The sequence below is a fragment of the Apteryx rowi genome, unplaced genomic scaffold (assembly GCF_003343035.1).
Source record: "Apteryx rowi isolate R43461 unplaced genomic scaffold, aptRow1 scaffold_44, whole genome shotgun sequence".
NCBI lineage: Eukaryota > Metazoa > Chordata > Aves > Apterygiformes > Apterygidae > Apteryx > Apteryx rowi.
Genome location: NW_020450694.1, coordinates 906,369 through 915,861, shown reverse-complemented (window position 1 = coordinate 915,861; position 9,493 = coordinate 906,369).

Genomic DNA, 9,493 nt, shown 5'->3' with positions numbered 1-9,493 from the left:
AGTGATTCAAGCAAAGGCAGATACTGATTATAGCTTAATTGCTGCTGCAATATATCTCTTCCCTGTGTTCAGCTATCTCCTGGCAGAAGGCACCCAAACCCCATCGGAGGCTGGGGCGAAATTCTAGCCCCAGCAAAGTCCAATGGCCAAATTCCCACGGACTCTGTTCTCCCAGGAAATGTGACCATATTTCATGCATGCCGGGGGCTCCTCTCAGTTTCTTCTGCATCCCCTTTGGATCATAGTTGCTGGTTCACTCACCATATCCGTTTGCTGGATCAGGTCAGTTAGGCCCATCCGGGAACCGGGCTGTGCTCCCATTGCTAACATTTGTAAAAAGGAGTACACAACAGGGGCACTTTAATAAACTTTGGGTACAATAGTGATAAAGCTGATGGGTAACTAAGTGAACGGCTAGAAAAAGCTTTTCATTCAGAGGTTTAGGATTTTCTTAATTGAAGGGGTGGGGGAGAGGGAATGGTATTTTTCCCCACTTAATGAAAATGGCCTTTTCCTCACCATAACCAAGAAAGGAGGCTGGAGCACTTGGCAAACAAACTTCTATTAAGTGCATTTGCTGGAAATGTTTATACTTTGCTCYTGACAACTATCTTGAATATACTGAGCATTGCACTGTGCTCTAGCTTGCATAATTCGGACAGGGGAGCAAAGTCCTTATGGGGGAGGTGGTAGTGTCTTTCCTCGGGATTTTTTTTTTTCTGTTTAATACCTGCCACTTGTTGTAATCAGAGGCAATAACCTGTTCTGGAAAGTATTTTCCCAATCTCCAGGGATTTTCTCTCCCTGCAGCTGATTTTAGCAGCAGCAGGAGGAGAATGTCTTTGCAGGGCGTTGAAGAGGAGGGGGGAACTCCATTAGAGCAGGGAAATCACCCCTACCTTTCGTTCAGCCTGGCAGATGTTTAACAAGGGGTTCTGTGCCTTCCTCCAAAACTCCCCTTCTGCAGCATGTTGCCTGGAAACCCTCTGCTTCTTCCCCTTTCACATTTAATTACTGCAAATTGCTGAAAACTTTATCTATACCCCTATCAGACAGACAAATCACTGTTTGATTGGTAACAGATAAATAGACCTAAGCGATTCCAAAAGTTGATCTCTGTTTGCTTTGTTTTTTTCTTTTCTTTCTCCCCCCTCCTCCCCCCGGACAGGATTCAGCCCAGCATTTCCCAAGCTGAGTAACAGGAATCTGGGCTAATTCAGGAAGGCCCTTGCTCACTGATTTTGTGTAGAACTACAAGATAAGAAAGGAGGTAGACAGACATTAGCATAAGAGACTGGTTTGATGAATATGAATGGGTACTCTCACGTCTAGGCAAGTGGATGGCAGCGAAACAGATGGTGCTTGTTCACTGGTCCCTGCGAAACGATGCTAGTGGTGGGGTTATCCTTGCAGATGGGTCTCCTCCTTACAGCTTGGCTTCCCCCTGGAAACCTCCATCAAAATGCAACCCATATAGGAAACGAGTTGCTCTTTGCCCGGAGCCTCCGTCTGCGAAGAGGGAGGCCGGAGGCAGGGATGACACATCGCGTGGGGAGAGAGGCCAGAGGGGAATAACCCGTCATCTCGGTGCCATGCTAATCCTGCGGTTAAACGAGAGGGTGTCGCACAGCAGCAGTGTCAGCGCTGGCGCGGCTCCCTGACACCGAGGGCGCATCCACCCGGGTGCGGCYTCGCAGCACTCGCTTCCCGGCACAGAGCCTGCAGCCGGCGCCCGGGTCCTCCGCGGAGCACGCGGGAGGCGCGCGGTGCCTCCCGGGGCGAAGAGCCTCCCCGCCGAGCCGGGAACACCCACGGCAGGAGCCAGCAAGAGCAGGGTGCTTCCGAAGGTCTCCCTTTCGCACGAGGTGAGGGCCCTTCCCACTTACACCCTCGCAGGAGTCAAATGAGAAGAAGGACGTGTAAAGGGGAGGGGCTGAGCCTCGGCTTTTGATCCTGATTCTCCTTTATAAAAGGGTGTAATCAAAGGCCATGAAATGCAAGCTCTGGACATCATTTGCAGGCTCCCAAGGAAGGAGCTCCTGGACTCCAGGACCAGCGCAGGTTGGAGAACGGGCTGCATTGTGAAGCTGTCAGGAATAATTCACTCTGTCGTGACCGGAGTCTCCAAAAAGCAGAGCGCAGGCAAAGCAGGAAGGCTAAATCACCCAGATGACTTCTAGAAAGAATAGTCTCCCCTAGGTCAGGAATGTCGGCAAACCTGACCCGAGGGCTAGCCGCCCTCAGGGCTTGCTTTTATTATTATTTTTTTCCGCTGACAAATGCCGGGCTGCCGATTCTGCCATTACCCAGTTCTCATTTCCTCTGCGCAGAAAGGCAAGCTCCCGAGGCACCAAAGAGTTAATCCACGCTGGAGGCGAGGCGAGGCGCGGAGCCCCGCACGCCACGGACAGGCTTTTCTCTCCCGCTTGTGAGAATCCCCTTTCCCATACAGTTTTGCACACTCGCAGCGATCACAGTCAACAGGTTGTTTGTCTTTCAGTGGATCGGAGGGAGTCTGTGTAAACCTCCATACAACTGATTTTAATTACCTGCCAAACCTGCACCAAAGCAAAAGCCCACATATTGTATGTGACATTACCAGTAGAGCAAGTACTGGAATGCAGGGGCTAGAATAATTTGACAGCTAACATAAAGCACCGTGATTTATATTTTGGTTATATTGAGATTTTTTTCCCCCTTCTTTGAGCACTCATATAAATATTTACTTGGATCCTAGGACCTTGCTTAACCCTCACAGTGCCATGTTTTATCTTCCTCCTTTTTTCTTTTTTTTTCCCCTGGTATTTTTGTTTTCAGCAGCTACTCCAGAAATGCCTTTCATTTGAAAACACAGAAGATTTGAACCAAAAATAACTTCACTTTTAAACTGTTTCATCTGTAAACAATGTGATCCAGTAATCTTGATATACTTACTGTAATAKTCAATTGAAAACAGATTATGGAAAAGGACTTATTTTAAAAAATCCAAGACATTTAATAGAAACAGTGTTTTTAGATTCTAGAGCAGACACCAGCTCTAGAATCTAAAAACACTGTTTTACATTTGATCCAAATTATGTCATTAATTATTGAGCTGTGTAACATGACCATAAAATCAATGTATTTCAAATTCAAACTTACCTGCTGTTTAATGCAACTGTTTCTATCCTGCTTTATTTTGATTCAGGAGAGGGTCCTTTTATTTTGTGTCACCTAATGCTTTAAGTCTGTGAGCAGCAGGACAGAAATCACTCAGAGAAAGATCCAGTAATATTGCAAATCAGAAAGGCATTTTTTTATTATTATTATCATCACGATTCCTGTCTGTCTGTCTGACTTATGCTTGAGTCACTTCTTATATAGCCCCAGAGGTTCACAGGTATTTGCTTAATACCTTTCTCTTCTGAGTGCCTGACTGGAGGTAAGTGAAGACCTGGAAATACCCTTCCAGAAGCATTTTCTGCTAACATCTCTGATATTCCTTTTGTCCATCTGTGGAGTGGGTCAACCTGTCGCTCCGCAGAACCTGTGCTGAACTTCATGAATTTGTGCTGCTCCAGTCTCCGAGATCAGGCTGTTCTCTCGCAGCCCCGTGCAGCATTACCACTGCAATATTCAGAAGAAAATGCCTGATCAAGGCTGGCATAAAAATGATGGCCTGTTCTCAAAGGGGGGGGGGGGGTTTAGTGGCCCTCTTTCTGGTGTCCTGAATGCTCTGTGCTCCTCAACTTCTGCCTCAGCACAGACGGCTCCGTGCTAGAGCTGGTGTTAGCAGCACGGCAACAGTGCTACCACACCAAGGAGACCTGGATGTCATCGGGCAATGAGCAAGATAGGCCGGGCTGAGTGTAGATGTGAACGCTTTCCCTTAGGATCTCGTGGGCAGAGATTTCACATTTGAAAGCACATTTTTCTATGACTGTTGGCCACCTTAAATAAGGGAAAAACAGAGACCCAGGGAGCCGTAAGGGCTGGTGTTAGCTCRGAGACCTGTTTATAATTAAATGTTCCCTTTCTCATATTTGTAAAGGCTTTAGGTAATAACTGCACCACAGCATAAGAGCAAGGAAGAAGCAGTTAGCACAAGTCCAAGGTGCGGGTTTATTGCCCTCTGTAATTTCTCTTCTGAACAGGCCCCCTGAAAACAGCAGGAAAGTTTCTGCTCCATTAACCAGTAGAAGAGCCTGGACCCATGCAAACACAGGACTGCAGAGGTTTGGAGCTGACTTCCTCCCCCTCGTCTTCCCCTTGCGATGGCCAATCTTGCCCTGTGCTTCCAGCTGGGGCGACTGGAGGAGAGGCAGCACGGCCCAGGGGGCCCGTAAGACCTAGCCCAGCCATCAGCCTGCAGCTGACCTTGGCCGAGCCACAGCATCTGTCAGTGCCTCAGTTTCCCCAGCTGTAAAATAGCAGTAATGGCAATGGCCTCCTTCAGTAAATTACGTGAAGTTTTCCTGATGAAGAATTAACTATTACTTATCTTTATGAATGCRTATTTCAGATACTTGGCACCGGTTTCTTGCCACCCTTATTTCACAAAAATTCCTTCTGAACCCAGTGCTATTCTCGCTGGGTCTCTGATATCCTTTATAAAGCTAGCAGCGCCTCTTTGGAAACAAATGAACTCTCGTTAGTGGGAAACCTAGGCTCGAGCAGAATCAGACCTCTCAGAGTTTTATTGATAAGAGGTTGCAGACTTCAATAGTCAAATACAGGCGCAAACGATGCACGTGTTTTCAATGCATATACATTACTGCAATACTGAACGAAAGCATCCTCTTTCAGTATTTGTAAATAATCCCATCTCTACATCTGTGTGGACATGTCCGAGTGTCTCCTGGCATCGCAGTGAAAACAAGAGTCTGCATAGACTGTACAGTCAACAAAATGGTGTATTAGAGCTGCACGATGACGTTGTCACTGGAGGGTTTACTCTGGTATAAACCTTTACCCACTGCCTCCAAAAGTGAGGAAGAAAGGGGGAGACAGAAGTTTGAGATGTTTCTTTAAAGAAAGCACTAAACTTGGTAAAAGGACATAGCTTTCCTACCTTGCTCTCTGCCCCTCATGCCTCAGGATATCATAAATTTTTGATACCAATAAAACAGAATTTTTGATGAGCTGCTCTTTTGCATTAAAGCAACTTTACATGCAAAGATTGCRTAATAGGAAGTAAAATTGAATTTTGCCTCAGAACAAGTTCTTATTATTAATTCAAATGTTTTTTATATATTTTAGCAGCAGCTTATTATTCTATATATTTAATTTCTTTCAAGTGAGAACACTTAGCATTGGTTTCCTTATCTAAACAAATCTTTTAAGAGAACACATGTATAAAGTGGAAATGCAGTGTTTTGCATCTGTGCCTTAAGACAAACAGTGAAACTTTAAAAGGGGAAATAAAATATGGCAAAGGACAGCTATCTCCAAAACCTAATAGCAGCCACTGTGGGACAGGAGGACATATGGCTTTCTTTATGTGGAATGCTCTTTTTCCGTCTTTACTGTGGCTGCGATGTTTATTCCAACCATATTGTTACAAATGTATAAATACAATATACACCCAGTGGAGCATTTCTGTTTAAGGCATAGGATTCTCGGTACCTTAGGTCTCAAAYACACCGCAATCCATTTTCGAGCACTTCCATATGCCATGATGGGCAGGACCAGCTCACAAATATAAATAGGGTCTTCCCTCTCCTGGATGCAATAGCAAGAAACCGTTTTCTAGCACTTCATGCTGTGTTCAAAATTCACTACTAAAAGCCACCATTTAAAAAGCATGAAAAGGCAGCACCAAAAGCTTTTTTCCCCCCTCTTCTTCTCCTTCTTCTTCTTCTCCTTTTTACATAAAACAAAAGTCCAGTGTGGGATCGTAAGAGACCGCTGCATGCTACATTACTGAACACTCTAGGCAGGATTATGCAATAAGCTATTTAGAGTGTGTGTTTGTGTGCRCGCGCGCGTGTTAACTTCAGATTTACTGTAACCTTAACAGAGTGAACCATAATGATTAAAAAAAAAAAAAAGCAAAGCTTGCTCAAATAAGGGGCAAAATTGCCATTTCCCCCTCGATGGCGGGGAAAGTGCTCTTTCGATCACATCAGGACGAGACCAGAAATTTTAAAAATAATAATAATAATAAAAGAGGGGAAAAAACAGAGGCACCCACGGAGCGCAGCGGCGGCAGGGGAGGATGCTGGCAGGCCGGAGGCGCGGGGCGTGCAGCCGAAGCAGCGCGGCTCCCGCAGCCAGCGCTCCGCGCCCGCGCTCCCGGCTCCGCTCCGCGCCCCGCGCCCGCTGCGCGCTCACCTGCCCGGGAGGCAGCGCGGGCCTGGCTTCCCCGCGCACGCGGCTCCGCGGCCGCGCAGGGCCGCGGCGCTCGCCCGAGCGCCGGAGCTGTTTTATCTGTCCTCCGCGAAACCTGACACCCGCAGCCCTGAAGAGCTTCCCTGACCTTGGTCTGTCAATCACAGAAAACAACCAGCCTGCTAGAGCCAGACGGGCACTTAGCCAGCTCAGAAAGAAAAAAAAAAAAAGAAAAGAAAAAGATTAAACCCTAAAACAGCTGGGAACAGTTATCTCGCAAACCCTGGCTCATCCTAATAACACATCTTGCCTGCCCACCCCAATGCTGAGCGCTCATCCACCGTATGGCAACAGCGCTCAGCATCTCTGGAAAGTCTTAGGCTGATGTTTCTATCTTTAGTCCAAAAAGTCTTTTAGTCTAAGATTCCTCTATTTTGGAATTAAAGACAATCAGTTTTATACACTCTCCTGGAGGAGAGGAAGGAGGGGAATGTTTAAAATAGTCTATTAAATGCTTGGCACAGATAGTCTTTAAGTTTTGTGTCAGTAAATAGGGGGAGGGGGTTGTGTTGCCAATTGTGTTTCCTGTCTGAGTGTCTCGTTTAATTCTGGGAGCAGCCCTCGCCAGTAGTCACCTCTGCCCCGGAGGGGGGATGCAATGCTCGCTACAGCTGTTAGCAATAGCTCTTGCAAAACTGCGAGATCAAACAAAATAATACGATTTTCACTGAAGGGAATCGTTCTCCTGGGCTACACGAGACCACGGTTTAACTGTCATCCGGCAGCCAAATTTGGCTCTGCACCACCACACGCCCCATTCCCGAGGGGGCAAGGCGGCTGACCTGCCCGCGCTGTGCCGTCGGGGAGCCGGGCCCAGCGCGCTCCTGGCCGGGCAGCGCCCCGCGCTCCCCCCAGCGCAGCCCCGAGCCCCAGCCCCGGGCCGGCGGCTGCAGGGCCCGGCCCGTCTCGGCACCCCGACCGCAGCCTCCCCGTGGCTGCAAGGAGCGGGTGGAGGTGGGACCCGGCCCTGGCTACACGGGGTCTTTGGGGACAGGTTGCTGCCCGGTTGCCTGCTCGTCTGCGGGGTTCCCGGGCGGGCGGCGGGCAGCGCTCGGCCCCTCGGAGCTGCGCCCGTCGCGGGGCGCTGCCGGGGTCCGAGTGCGCGGTGCAGCCCGCTCCCTCCTGCCGGCCGCCCCGCGGAAGGCCAGGCCGYCCGGGCTCGCTTCGGCTCCGCGGGGCGGCGCGGAGCGGGGCGGAGCGGGCCCCCAGCCCCGGCCGGGGATGTGCGCGGATCCCTCCTTGCGCTGGGCGCAGTGACTCCCACGAGGGGCAGAGGAGGCGCGCGCAAAGCGGCACGTCCAAGAGGGGGAAGGAGGAGGAAGAAGAGGGGTTTGGGGAGGGAAGTTGCTTTACTCCCCGCAGCTTCTCCCTAGCGCTGCCGAGGGAGGGCGGGAGCCAGGCTGCGCCCCGCGCCCCGCTCTTGCCCGGCGCCGTCGGCAGCGCGGGGCAGGCGAGGGGCCCCGACTTTCTCCTTTTGCTTCAAGAAACTTCTTTCCATAGTGCCCCCAACTTCTGCGGCGACAGCCCTTGACATGTCAGTAATGAGTGGGGAGATATCAAAGTAAACACGCGGGGAGGGCAATAAGCGAGCAAAGCCGAGAGGCACCGTCCTGCACCCCGGCCCGTGCTGCGGAGCCGGGGGGGGGGGCTGCCCCCCGCCACCGCCGGGACCGCTGGTCCCGCTGCCGTCGCTGCATTGCCACCCGCCGGGACAGAGCTGTCCCCGCCGCAGGCCGCACCGCGCCGAGCACAAGCGCCGACGGCTTGGGCTCGCCTGGGCACGGCGTGTCCCTGCCGCCGAGCCGCCGGCCGGCCGGAGCCGCCGGGCCCGAGCGGGGCGGGAGCGCGCACGGCGGGGGCACTCCGCTCCCGTCCCCCCTGGCGCTGGGTTTTGCTCGGCTTGGCGGAGCCCTCGGAGCACTTGCGGGTCGGAGTCCCACAAGCTCAAGCTGTGCCGGTGGTGGTGGCGGAATGCCTTTTTTTTTTTTTTTAATCAGATAAATTAAAACTCAAAAATGGCACCGAGCGCTGCAAACACGCTGGCGCCGTAACCGCATTCCCGGTATGACGGATCTGCCCCGCCGCTGACACAGTTCTGCGGTGGGAATCCGGAGGGCTTTTCTAAGGCCTGTTTTGCTATTTTTTTTTTTGTTGTTGTTGTTCAATTAGCCCTAGTGATTTATTCAATGCATGCATGAGGGGACATTAATATGCGGTGGCAGTTCCCACAAACAATATTCCTCTCAGGCTTTCTGCAGCCCTAGCATCTACTGGCAAGGGGGGAGGCAATAGACGGACAACCGGGTGCTCTCATCCTTTTCCTCTATACACTCCTGTCCCCCTTCGCGGGGCAGGAGGGGGCCGCAGGGTACGAGGCTGGTCTCTGCTCCTGACCCCTGTACCGGGGGGCTGGGACCAGCCTCCGGCCCCCGCTCCGCTCTCCCATTCCAGCCGCCGGCCCAGCTGTCTCCGACAACGCAGGGATGCGGCTGGGATTTAAGAGGGGATTTTGTTTTTAAGTTACTGTATTTGCTTTTCATTTTTTCCCACACTCTGTTCTTAACCGGTTTGTCCTCCAACCGTGCCTATGTCGTCCCTGCAATGGCAGTTCACTGCTGTCGGGAAGAAAAGGGCAGAGAAAGGTTATTATTTCGGCTGTGTGGTGCATTGGATTTTGTTTTTAAGAAGGATTTAAAGTTCAACCTAGTTTTCACACTTTGAGAGCAGCAGCGCGCAGAGACGCTGCGGCCGGGCTCTGGGACTCCCTTTCCCGCACCGGGGCGAGGAGCAGAGGCGATTTCTAACCTCCTCTGGCTGCAGTTTAGGGAGCTGCACGATTATCTGGGCTTGAAAGCAATTAATGCATGGTGGCACTGCCTTACGGTGGGGGAAAGCCCTGGGGGAAAGAGATGCAAAATATACGAGCTCTGTCCTCTTCTGCACATGCAGCTAAAAAGTCTTCGAAACTCTGTCCGTTGCTCATGCTTTAAAAAAGGCCAGGATAAATAAACTGTACAGATGGAGAGGAGGAAAGTGAACGGCCAGCCCGGATCCCAAAGGAGCCAGGGGAAAGGATAGACTTGCCCAAGTCTTCTGCTTTTTTAATACATTAAAAAAAAAAAAA